The sequence below is a fragment of the Cornus florida genome, unplaced genomic scaffold (genome assembly GCF_030987335.1).
Source record: "Cornus florida cultivar Cherokee Brave unplaced genomic scaffold, ASM3098733v1 CherokeeBrave_3.0.0_Hap2_Chr04, whole genome shotgun sequence".
Classification (NCBI taxonomy): Eukaryota; Viridiplantae; Streptophyta; class Magnoliopsida; order Cornales; family Cornaceae; genus Cornus; species Cornus florida.
Genome location: NW_026775574.1, coordinates 89453167 through 89466396, shown reverse-complemented (window position 1 = coordinate 89466396; position 13230 = coordinate 89453167). Strand labels below are relative to the sequence as shown.

Here is a 13230-nt window from a genome sequence, read left to right as displayed (position 1 = left end):
TCTACACTGTTAAATACCTTCACGATTGGTCTATTGAGCGGTTGAAGCCTCGTCTAGTGACAAAAGGGTACACTCAGACGTATGGTGTTGATTATGATGAGACTTTTTCCCCTGTTGCTAAGATTTCTTCTATTCGGATACTTATTTCCATTGCTGCCAATTGTAACTGGCCGTTGTTTCAATTGGATGTCAAAAATGCTTTCTTGCATGGTGACTTGGTTAAAGAAGTTCATGGAGCAACCACCTGGGTTTGTTACTCGGGGGGAGTATCGTCACACTGTTTGTCGCCTTAAAAATGCCTTGTATGGATTGAAACAATCTCCACGAGCTTGGTTTGGAAAATTCTCTGAGGCGGCATTAGAATTTAGTCTTAACAGATGCCAGACCGATCATTCGGTATTTCACTAACGCATTAAAGCTGGCTTCATTTTTCTTATGGTGTATGTAGATGATATTGTGATCACAGGTGATGATTCTGAAAGCATTGCTAAGTTGAAGTTGTTTCTGCAAGATCAATTCCACACTAAAGACTCGGGTAAACTTAGGTATTTCTTGGGTATTGAAGTTGCTAGATCTAAGAAGGGTATAAGTTTATCTTAACGAAAATATGTGTTGGACTTCTTAGATGAAACAGGTATGTTGTGTGGTCGTCCAGTTGATACTCCTATGGATTCAAATACAAAACTTGTGTCTAATGAGGGTGATCTATTTAATGACTCGGGCAAATTTCGTCGCCTTGTTGGGAAATTAATATATCTCACTATCACTCGACCTAATATTTCATATGCAGCTAGTGTTGTAAGTTAGTTCATGGGAGATCCTAGAATGTTACATTGGATTATTGTTCTTCGGATTATCCGATATCTCAAGCAAGTTCCAGGTTTTGGGTTACTTTTAAATCAAATGGTTATATCAGGGTGGAAGGTTTTACAGATGCTAACTGGGCTGGTTTTCCAGGTTACTGCACATTTGTAGGAGGAAATCTTGTTAGATGGTGAAGTAAAAAGCAAACGGTGGTAGCTCGATCTAGTGCTGAAGCTGAGTACAGGGCAATGGCCTATACCACTAGTGAATTAACATGGATACAACATTTTTTAAAAGAACTTGGGTTGACAGTTGAAACTCCTACTCCATTGTTCTGTGATAATCAAACAGTTGTTCACATTGCATTAAATCCTGTGTTTCATGAGAGGACCAAACATATTGAAGTTGATTGTCACTTCGTTCGAGAAAAAATATTAAGTAGGAACATCTCTACTCCATTTGTGAAGTTTGAAGAACAATTACCTGATATGTTACCAAAGCATTGGGTCATAACCGGTTAAGAACTATCTGTTCCAAGTTGGGATTATTTAATATATATTCTCCAGCTTAAGGGGGAGTGTTAAAATATTTTGGGTCATTATATAATTACATATAGTTGGTAAGGTCATTATGTAATTAGCTTAGTCTGTATCTTTATATAAGCCACTGTAGGCTTAGGGTTAGCAATATATGAAATACACACAATCAATCTCTCTCTTTCTCTCTCTCATGAGTTTGAACATGGTATCAGAGCGGTACGAAACAATGGGAAACTGAGATTGTGGTTGTGATTGCATCTGTGTTGTTCTTGTACAAATCAAAATCGAGATCAAGGTCGAATCTGTTCTTCGCCAAAGGTTTGGCCGTCGTTCTGTTCAATGTCGGAGATCTAAAGCGAATGAATTACATCCACATATAGACAAAACCCTAACTAATTGCACTTAACTGAAGATAGTAAATGGCATACTTGCTCATTGTGAGTAATGGTTGGATTTATAAAAGCCACAAGGAACATAGCAAAGTTAAGGCCTTGAGAAAAAATGGCCTCTTCCCATGTTCACCTCATGATCACATTGACCTCCATTTTCATCCTCACCTTTCTTTTGGCTTCTGCAACTGGATATCCTCCACGTCCCTTCAAGCAGATCTATGCATTCAGGGACACGTATACTGACATCGGCAACACGGGTTCAACCACCAGCCCAAGCTCTTTCTCCTTCGTATCAAACCTTCCTTATGGCTACACATTCTTTCACCACCCCACCAACCAGTACTTTGATGGAACATTCAGTCACCCTCCATTCAGTTACTGTATGACTCCATCCCTCCTTGTTACTGTATGACTCCATCCCTCCTTGTTACAGTTGGAATTATACAAGCAAGATCTGAAAAAAATACGACGAAGTTTTGCGTCTCAGCCCCATCAGTATCTTAAGGTGGTGGAATTAATTGGGTTTGTTGGGCGTACAAATGATGTTGAGCTTGCTATGTATTTAATCAAGAACGCCGTCATGCTTGAGAAAATTACTTTTGATTCTCGCAAACCGATTCTAATAGGAACTCCATGGGAGTTCAGGGAGACCAAGGAGAAAAAAATAGCAAGAAAGCGTGCCGAGAACTTCCGAACCAAACTTCCTGCTGGAGCAGCTTTAGTAATCCTATAATTCTTTGATGTAACTTCAATTTTTTTCAGTCATCCCAATATAATAATCTATTCTTCAATTTTCCGTCTCTATATGTATAACTTCAATTTTTTTTCAGTCATCCCAATATAAATATATATTACATGAATATAGCGGTCCGCAGCAACGAATTAATCAAATTAAATCATTCGAACTTTGTTGTAGTGAAGCTTAGATTCATTTATATCGTTCATGTTCTAAGGTATTTGTCCCTTCATTGTTTTTGAGGGACACCCATAGGGAACAAATGCCTACATGCTACCTGTTAGACAGTAGCAATTCACTTGGAACTCTCATGTTTAAAGGTATATATTTGTCCCTTCATTCTTTTTTATAGACACAAAGGTACTATAACGGACACATACTGATATCCATGTCATGCCTGACATGGGTATTTAACAAACTCACGGGATGGTTAGCCGTTGGGATTTGGATCAGGTTAATATAGATTAGAAGGTCGTGGAGTCTTCTGTGTGTATGTGAGTCCTGATCTGCGATTCTGCACAGCACAATGTGGGGCTAAGATTGGCGGGTAAAATAGACAGAATGACGAGATTATCTAATTAAAAATTCAGCAAATTTAAGAAACTACTGGCCCTTCCAGGCTAATTGAATCAGAGTAGCATTTTTAATACCTCAAACACAATGCCATCTAAGGCCATGGCATTACTAGAAAGGCAAGTAGTTTATAGATATTTTTGTCCTGGTGAGAAGCAAATTAGGGCACAGCCCAACCCTAATTGAAACGATCGGTGACTCCGGTGGTGGTCTGATGAACTACGGCAGGTAGATTCCATTCAAGGATCAGACGTTTTGCATGAAGGGAGTGATCCATTTACTTAGTAGCTTTTGCCTAATCAAGTCTGTGATCTGTCTGAGTATCACCGATTATAGTTGCCTTTGCCTAATCAAGTCTATGAAATTGAGGACGAGAGATTCATTTACTTGGTAGTTACTGTATATTTTTTAATTTTGTCTATTATGTGTCTATTATATTAGAAACAAGTAATGGTCTGATAATAATTATTTTTTAATGGTGGCAAACATGTGTCACTCTATTTTATCTAAAAAAAACGAAATTGTTATCTTTTTTTTTATTATTTTTTATATGGAAATAAATTTGAATTACAAACACTTTTCTTTAAAGCTGGAACCTCCAAAAATAAACTTTGAACATACAGTGCATATTTTTTATTGGCTCTGTGTTTTGAACATGTGTTTTACTTTGTTCTATTATTTCTTTGATTCTATGAATGGTTCTTCTCTCTCTTTTTTTTTTTCTTTTTCTTTTTCTAGATAAATGTTTTTTCAATGAACTTGCTTCTGATTTTTATTTTCTTTAACCATTTAAATTTGTTTTTATCCCTAAAAAATGTTTGCCAATGTTCGTGAAACAATAAGTCAAATGGATTCAAACACATCTTAAATGGATCAAAATTGCAATATACACCTTTTTATTTTATCTGAATCCTCAAATAAATCATGCGTAATAATAAATCATATTGTTGGACCACATCGGTTCTCATTTTAGATTCGATCTTTTCAGGTAAAATCCTAATTTTGATCGTCTTTTACTTCTCGGATCTATATATATATATATATGAATCCTTGCAAAATATGAGTCAGTCAATTGACACATTCTGTGCAAAACTTTTGTGATGGTTCTTTCTTCTCTGAGTTTTGATACAATGGTCTTCTTTTATGGATCTGAAATATATTATACTTCCTTCTAGATTGTAATTTGTTTTTTCAATTCGTTATGGATTTGCCCATTACTCTCCGTAAGGGTACTCGATCGTGTGTTATTGCACATCCCATTTCTAACTTTGTCTCCTACCATAATGCTTCATCCTCTTTATCTTGTTTTTTATTCAAAATGTCTGCTACTTTTGTTCCCAAGACTTTGCAGGATGCTCTTTCTAATTTGGATTGGCGCAAAGCCATGGTAGATGAAATGGATGCCCTTCACCATAATCGGACTTGGGATCTCGTTCCCTTACCTCCGGGCTCCAAAACGGTTGGTTGTAAGTGGGTTTACACTATTAAATACCTTCACGATGAGTCTATTGAGTGGTTGAAGGCTCGTCTAGTGGCAAAAGGGTACACTCAGACTTATGGTGTTGATTACGATGAGACATTTTCCCCTGTTGCTAAGATTTCTTCTATTCGGGTACTTCTTTCCATTGCTGCCAATTGTAACTGGCCGTTGTTTCAATTGGATGTCAAAAATGTCTTCTTGCATGGTGACTTGGTTGAAGAAGTTTATATGAAGCAACCACCTGGGTTTGTTGCTCAGAGGGAGTATCGTCACATTGTTTGTCGCCTCAAAAAGGCCCTGTATGGATTGAAACAATCTTCACGGGCTTGGTTTGGAAAATTCTCCGAGACAGCATTAGAATTTAGTCTTAACAGATGCCAGACCGATCATTCGGTATTTCACTAACGCATTAAAGCTGGCTTCATTTTTCTTATGGTGTATGTAGATGATATTGTGATCACATGTGATGATTCTGAAAGCATTGCTAAGTTGAAGTTATTTTTGAAAAATCAATTCTACACCAAAGACTTGGGTAAACTTAAGGTATTTCTTGGGTATTGAAGTTGCTGATCCAAGAAGGGTATAAGTTTATCTCAACGAAAATATGTGTTGGACTTATTAGAAAAAACAGGTATGTTGGGTGGTTGTTCAGTTGATGTTCCTATGGATTCAAATACTAAACTTGTGTTTGATGAGGGTGATCTATTTAATGACCTGGGTAGATTTCGTCACCTTGTTGGGAAATTAATTTATCTCACTATCACCCGACCTGATATTTCATATGTAATTAGTGTTGTAAGTCAATTCATGGGAGCTCCTAGAATGCCACATTGGATTGCTGTTCTTCGGATTATCTGATATTTCAAGTAAGCTCTAAGTTTTGGATTACTATATAAATCAAATGGTCATCTCAGGGTGGAAGGTTTTACAGATGCTGACTGGGTTGGTTCTCCTTCAGATAGGAGATCTACTACAGGCCACTGCACATTCTTTCACCACCCCACCACCCGGTACTCTGATGGACGGCTTGTGATCGACTTTGTATCACAAGCACTGTCCTTGCCATACATGCCTCCTTATTGTGACCAAAAGGCAGACACATCAAACGGTGTGAACTTTGTGGTTGCAGGATCGACGGCCATACGACATAGTTTCTTTGTTAGGAACAACCTTAGTCTTGACATCACTCCTGTGTCACTTCAAACCCAGCTCAATTGGTTCAACAAGTTCCTGGAGGCTCAGGGATGTACAGGGAATACCCCAACTCCCAAGTGCAGGGCAACTTTTGACAATGCATTGGTCTGGGTTGGTGAGATCGGAGCCAATGACTACTCGTATACTCTTGGATCTACTGTGTCAGACACCACCATCCAACGGCTTGCCATGAAGAGCATTGCCGGCTTTTTACAGGTAATCACTGCACTCAATTGTCTTCTCTTTTATTAGCAATATCTTCTCTAATGGGGCAAATGGGCGCTTTCCACAGAATTCTATATGTATCTATGAGATTGAGTATAGAATTCTGTTTACTCATTTTAAATTGAGTATCCATTTTCCTCCTTTTCCTGTTGGAAATCCTGTATTTTACATATCCATATGATTGAGTCCTTAGGTTTCCGAAATAGAGTAAAAAGAAGTGCTTCGAATCATTGCTATTTGACCCGACCTGTTCTAAAAAAGTTTGTGATTTACCCAAACAAATAAGTTATCTATGCTTTCCCGCCAATGCAGATCCACACTTCGAAGTCAACTATGAATTCATGAAATATCAAGTGTATTTGTATTGATTGATTCACAGGTATTGTTGACAAAGGGTGCAAAGTATATTGTTGTCCAAGGTCTGCCCACAACGGGGTGTCTACCATTCGCCATGGTAATCGCTCCTGAAGACGACAGAGACGAGATTGGGTGCGTGGGGAGCGCATACAGGCAGAGTTCCAGCCACAACACCATCCTCCAATCCAAGCTGCAAGAACTCAGGAAACAGTTTCCTCATGCTGTAATCGTCTATGCTGATTACTGGAACGTCTACCACACGATCATATGAAGAATCCAGGAAGATTTGGTTTCCAAGAGCTCTTCAAAGCTTGCTGTGGATCTGGTGGCAGGCCATTAAATTTTGATGTGTTTGCTGCGTGTGGCTCACCGGCCTTGAGCTCCTGCGAGAACCCTTCTCAGTACATCAATTGGGATGGAGTTCACCTCACTGAAGCAATGTACAAGGCGGTTTCTGACTCATATCTCAATGGATCATTCACTAACCCTCCATTCAGTTACTTGTTAAGCAGGAAACAGCAATTGGGATGAACTGATAACCATCATATTACATATGGAGTGTTAGTAGTTGTTGTCACCATTATCTCAACAACTGAGCCAGTAGTTGGATAAATGTAGCAACTCAGTTGATATATATATATATATTATAATTATAATACAAGCTCTCCTTGAATTTCTCATATCTAAAAGAATTAGAACATTCACAAATTCACACATCACATAGAAGGATAAAAGTGTTCGTTTGACAAATTAGCATTCAGCAACTGGGCACGATTTGGAATCTATCCATCTAAAGAACAGGAAGATCTAAATTTTATAAGCAGGAAGAGACCGAAAGAGTCAATGTTGATACAACTGGTAATTAGATTAACGAGGTTTGATTGTTTATTAACTGAGTAAGATACCAAAGAATGAGATAAACTGACTTGCTGGATTTACACATTGTGTACTATGGTAGTTGACAATTTCAGTTAAACTTGGCAAAGCTAATGATCGATCCATCAAAAGAATAGAGAGATCTAGATAGATCATTTAACACTAGAGTTTTTAGATTTAAGAAGAAACAGAAAGTTCTCAAATTAGGAGGTTCAACTTTTATTAAAACAAGTATGCTATAAAATGTGAGAAAACTGAGTTCGAAATATATATGAACTCACTTTGATGGACATGCTATATTAGAAGCTTTCTTTCAATTTCTCTTATGTAAAAGTCGGAGCATATATGAACCAGTACTTAGATTAGAAGTTTCAATTAAAAATATCAAACTGAAAAACATATTGAAGGGGTATATGAAGCACAGAACGCTTCATAAAGAGGTAGAGATTGATCAATAGAAAATAAGTTCAATAACTAGTGGTTCTAAAGACAAAGATATAAGCTTATTTAACAACAAAAAAATATCAGCATGAACAAAAGGAATTATTGTATCAAGCAAGGCCTAAAATCCCAGTATTAGAGCATTTTCTTATTTCCTCCATTGGTTTCAACAAGGCATTGTAAATTCCATCTAAATTGTTAGATGCAAGAGTAAGTCTTTCATGAGGGCACCCTCAGTAGGCTTGCGCTTTCATCACTAGAACTCGTGTCTGACATCAACTAATGGTGATGAGGGTGCGAGTTCACTAAGGGCGCTCTCAAAACAAGATAAAAAACTACAGAGATGGAAGCAGAAGCTTACAGCTAATAAAGAGAAACGGATTAAATGACCTATGGTTATTGAAAATAGGGCTGTTAAACCAAACACAAGAAGAGCTCCCGGATAACCACCCCAGAATAGGAACTCTTCTAACTAGATTGCACATGGTGTCGTTATTTTGTATGTCCTCACCATTGTGCTAAGATGTAATTTCATTAAGCTAGTTAAATGTCAAGGCAAACGGTTATCAGAAAAACTCAAATCTGAAATCAACTCATTGTCTATTAGAACATTGTCATCTATGTTAATTTGAAAACAATAGCAAACGTTGTCAGTAGATTGACAGTCAATAAAACTTTCCAGACAGAGTGGTTGTAGTCATCACAGAATCGCCAAATATAGCAAGAAAATGAAAAGTGATCATTTCATCAAAGCTTTTCTGGATGTATATAGGGCAAATAAATATATATAAAAGAAACCTTGCCACTATAGTTCAGGATGTGAATCATTCTATGTTCAATTTATTTGTTGCATCAAGGGATGAGATCCTAGGAGATTATGGTTCGTGGAATTGTGTCAGCGGACAAGATCCTATTTTGCATCAGCAGACAAGGTTTAAAACTGATCTCAAATGGCTATTTTGGTGAAAAATAAGGACATTCATTAGCAGACTGGTAATACCCCATAAGATTCAGTTAAATGAATTCTAACCACAAACAGAGGCATGCCAACACGACGGCATACTAGAACCTAGAAAGCTTTATATAGTCTAGTAGTCAACCACAAAGTCATTGCATTTATATTCTTTTCATTAATCTGGGTTTGAAAATTCTTTTAAAAAAAAAAAAAAAAAAAAAAAAAAAACAGAAAGAACGAAAGAAAAAGATCTTTTAGGTACATGTTCAAATAAATAATGAATACAGGTACAATTTGCCACCTACCCAATGAAGCCCTCCTTCAGGTTAGGATATACCAAGTAATCTAACAAAAGACTTCTAAAATTTAGAACCTCAACATCCGACCAGAATAGCCAAAGCACCAGTCAGTAAGGACCCAGGCTTTAATTAATTCAAGTTAAATGATCCCCTGTTAGCTTCAAGGTAATAACAATTTGTGGCTTCTAAAGAACGAGTAATGATGGAGATATCACACGTAACACAACGGGGCAATAGATATAATGATAGACAAACTTGAGGACTGAGGGGTGGCAGTTTGAGGATTACTGAACCATGACAAAGATCACCCATCTTCAGACACATTAATGAGGGTTCTTTAACATACTCTGTCAATCGTCATGCCTTTGATGTTCATAGGATGATCTTATGAATGTGCTATTGGATGGTCTTTCCTGAACCATCGGTCCTCTGATTCTTGCAAGCTATTCAAGTTCAACCACCTTTGCTCACAAGTGGTTGAGCAGAGGTGAAACGATTAATATGCACGGTTGGCATTAAAGTACAGGATTACTGTCTTTACTTGAGTATGTTTAAGGCATCTCATGGGAGCACCTTAATGAGCTTTGTTTCTCAGCCACTAATCCAAAACCTACCTAGTATTTCAAAGGACTCAAAGGATGTTAAGTCCTGCCTCCAACTTAATGTGCTACCGCTCTGCCATCCCGAGTATTTCATAGGACCTAGTATTTCCTTGAGTATGTTGAAGGCATCTCCCATGGGAGCACCTTAATGAAGTGGGACACATTAGCCGAAAATTCTCTTTATGAAGTGGGATACATTAGCTGAAAATGGAAGTTCTCTAAGTATGTCAAATACTTAATACAGCATCAAATTCACCAATGAAATTAGCTTGTCAACAATCACATTATCTAAGACAAAACAGCAACAAATTTCTCATGTTTGCTCATTGCACTAATTTAATATTAAAATAACGGATCCTGGATGCATTAAAGCTTCACTGCCTTGTTGTCAATACTGAGACACTTTTAATTTACCATTCTGTAACTCACTTATTGAGCAGCAAGGGATGCGATATTGCGTCACCTTAAGTCAAAGAAGCCTTAGCTAAAATGTAGAATGGCCATTGTGTTGGTATTAAATTTTCATAATGTTTTGGGGTTGATAGGGAAATCATCCTAGGAAACCTAATGGTCCTAATCTCTAGTACAAGATTATAAATTCCATTCCAATGCATGGATTCGAGTATCGATACAAGAATCCCCACATAGAGACATACTTTACCATTCCTAAGCACAGATTAGACCTCAATTAATGTATTTTCACATCAAATTGCAAATCTGCACCTTTAGAAAATACGTCAAAAATTGCACAGAGTCAATCAGTTCATAAAGGAAAAGCAACAAAAACTACAATTCCACTGATTTACTGAAGCAGTTGCTGTGCGAATGCATGAGAAGTATGACAATTTTATAAATTGGATTAGACTTTTCTTCATCATTACGTTGCAAAACTATGCCCTAATGACTATTAGTTATAAATGCAGTGTCATGTATTCAAGTAGTAGCTTCAGGAAGTCAATTAAACATGCAATAGGAAAAATTGAAACTTCTACTTATACTACTTTGAAATGAGCTCGATATATCATCCATACTACAAGTTGAAATTGGACAGCTGAAGCAGGATGGTACATATAGTGCATAGTTATACAGGGAAAATAGGGTAATTTACAAGGCCGGTTTTTGTGTTTTGTGTGTGTGTTTGTGTTTTCTGTTCGCAGAAATAGAAATAGAAAATATTTCAAAATTTCACTTGATTGAGCGTTTTCAGGAAACTGTTCTCTAGGAACAGGGTAAAAAATATATATAATTTTAGAGAACACTCTTTTCTGCTCTCTCGAAATAATTTTATGTTTCCTGTTCTTGAAAACCACTTTTATAGCTCAAAATCGAAGAGGGGCTCACATTCTTGTCTATATTCTCCTGCAAGTAAAGGTTATTATAATATCAGTAAATTCGTATGCTTCATCACTGGTTGATGACAATATAATACTGATGCAATTCCATGTATTAGTTGGTATGAGAAGTTGTACAAGCCAGGGCAGTATATATCAGAAAAATCAGAAAACATTTAACACCGCAATGAAGATAAAGAGCAAAGGATCTTCCAAAAGAATATATTTAGTTTCTTTGTTAATATAATTCAACTCTCAGGTGCTCTTAAAAGAAGTTGGTTCATTGTTTTTTGGGTTAGCCAATGCAAACAAGCTTGTCATTGTAATTCTTAAAAAGCAATACAAAGTCTTGCGCTACAAAGAAAGAAAGAAAGAAAGAAAGAGATTTACTTTTACCAATCACAGTAGCAATTGGTGCACACTGCTTGATAGCCATTTGGCAAAACCATTTTGGTGCAAGGCTCCAAGCAGATCCCACATTCATCTTCTTTCTACAATCAGCATCTAAATGCTTCTTCTTCCCATCCAATCTCTTCTTGGGGATCATCTCCAAGCTCTGACCTTAATCTTGGGCAATATCAAGCTCTGATGAATTACCACGGAGATGCTGAAGAGAAAGGTAAAACACAGCTGTAACATTGCTTCCATTAGTTTATGCAGAAATAAGGAACGACAAAAAAATAATTCATTCAAATCTGTTTAGATAATGAGATGAGGCATACCATGAAATAAGCTAAATAAACATGCTCAATGAATCAACCTACATTCATTCAAATGCACAAATTTGATGATTTCATGTCTGTGTAATGTTGAATTTCCCTGATAGAAGGGGATTGTGTGGCTAGGGGAACTAATATTTTAAGAGCTTTAAGCCACCATCTTATGTGGTTTGCCGGAAGGAGAGGAATAGGCATATTTACAATCTCTGTTTATTTTTGGCTTATTGGTTCATTCTGAATTCTTTAGGTTCTTTTGTAAATTGTATAGGTGATAGGTATGACTTCTTCCTATAAAGCTTAATTTTTTGGGAGATCTGGTGTACATGTACTATGCTGCACCCTGTTTGCTGGCTTCCAGAATAGTTATGCTAATAAAGAATAAACAAAAAATAAATATATAAAATGTGAAATTATGGTTAAAAAAAAGAAAGAAGCCAAAGTCGAGAGGGAACGCTATATCTACCCAAACCAAATGATTGCTAGGTGCCATGGATTCAAAGAAATGCCCGGCCAGAGCACTTGCCATTCATTGGAACTTTGACTTCGTAATCGTGCCTGGAACAGTAGTGCTAGAGAGAGTAAGCCAAGGTGTCTTGCTAACTCGAAGGTGGTTTGCATACATAGAATCTTAATGCTCGCTTTCCTCCTGTGTGAACAGCTAATCAGCTTCCCATCCGCACACACCTGAAGAATAGAAGACATCAACCACGGACCAAAGTTATTGTATCTTACTTCAAAACATATGATAATCTCACCTCCCAAAACAGAACAAAAACTAAAAGTTAAAAGTCCTAGTTTAAAAAAACACAAGTATGCAAGTAGCGAACTGACATTGTAAACAACTATTTGAAGTACATGTACACAAGCAATCCGTTTAAATAAATAAATAAATAAAAAGTGCAAAGTGATTATAGATGGATTTCATTTGAAGATGTGTTGGAATAGAAGCTGCCATGCAAACCAATCAGCAATAAGAAAATCACTTTAGTTAACCTCTCGAGAAAAGAAATCAATTTAGTTAGTCTGCCACAGTAGTGTCCTTAAGAGTAGGAATAATCAATTATACGCTATGAAGCTCCAAGTAAATGCATTGTTTAGAATGCAATACATAATCACAAAGACATGCATCATACATAAAAATTGATACTCTATTTTTATTAATTCCTATAATGCACAAGTTCAAAAAGAAAAGCAGAACTATGACAAAAGCAGGAAAAGAGGGAGGGGAGGGGGACCAAACTTAACAAATCCCTGATAGGTTATGTAAATTGGTGAAAAATGATGAGTATTTGGAGAAAGAAGATAGAACCTAACTTTACTAAATTATATAGAAAACAGAAAACCAATAAATTTAGATGCTGTTTATGTCTGACTCTCTTGCAGCTGAGGTGGAGACATTGTGGCAAGCTTTGATCTCGGTCCTTGACTGGGGCTTTGAATCTATTATTTTTTAATGTGATTCTAGCACTTTGGTTAAGGCAATTAATGGTCAAGTTTGTGCTCCTTGGACTGTGCAAATTATTGTGGAAGAAATCGTAGACCTCCTTAGAGCTATTCTGAATAGTGGGCTTGATTATGTTCCTAGGGAGTTTAATTTTGCAGCCCATTGGTTGGCTGCTCATGTTTTTTCTTGTTTGTTCTGATTTGTTGGATGTCCATAAGATTTGTTCTTGTTCTTCGAGTTTTTGATGAAATTCTTTACTTTTC

At 36.8% G+C, this 13230-nt stretch overlaps 1 pseudogene; it reads left to right on the top strand.

Annotated features, from left to right (window-relative positions):
• Window positions 1–1844: 1844 nt before the first annotated feature.
• LOC132302307 (GDSL esterase/lipase At3g48460-like) lies at window positions 1845–6973 on the top strand (annotated as a pseudogene).
• Window positions 6974–13230: the final 6257 nt, after the last annotated feature.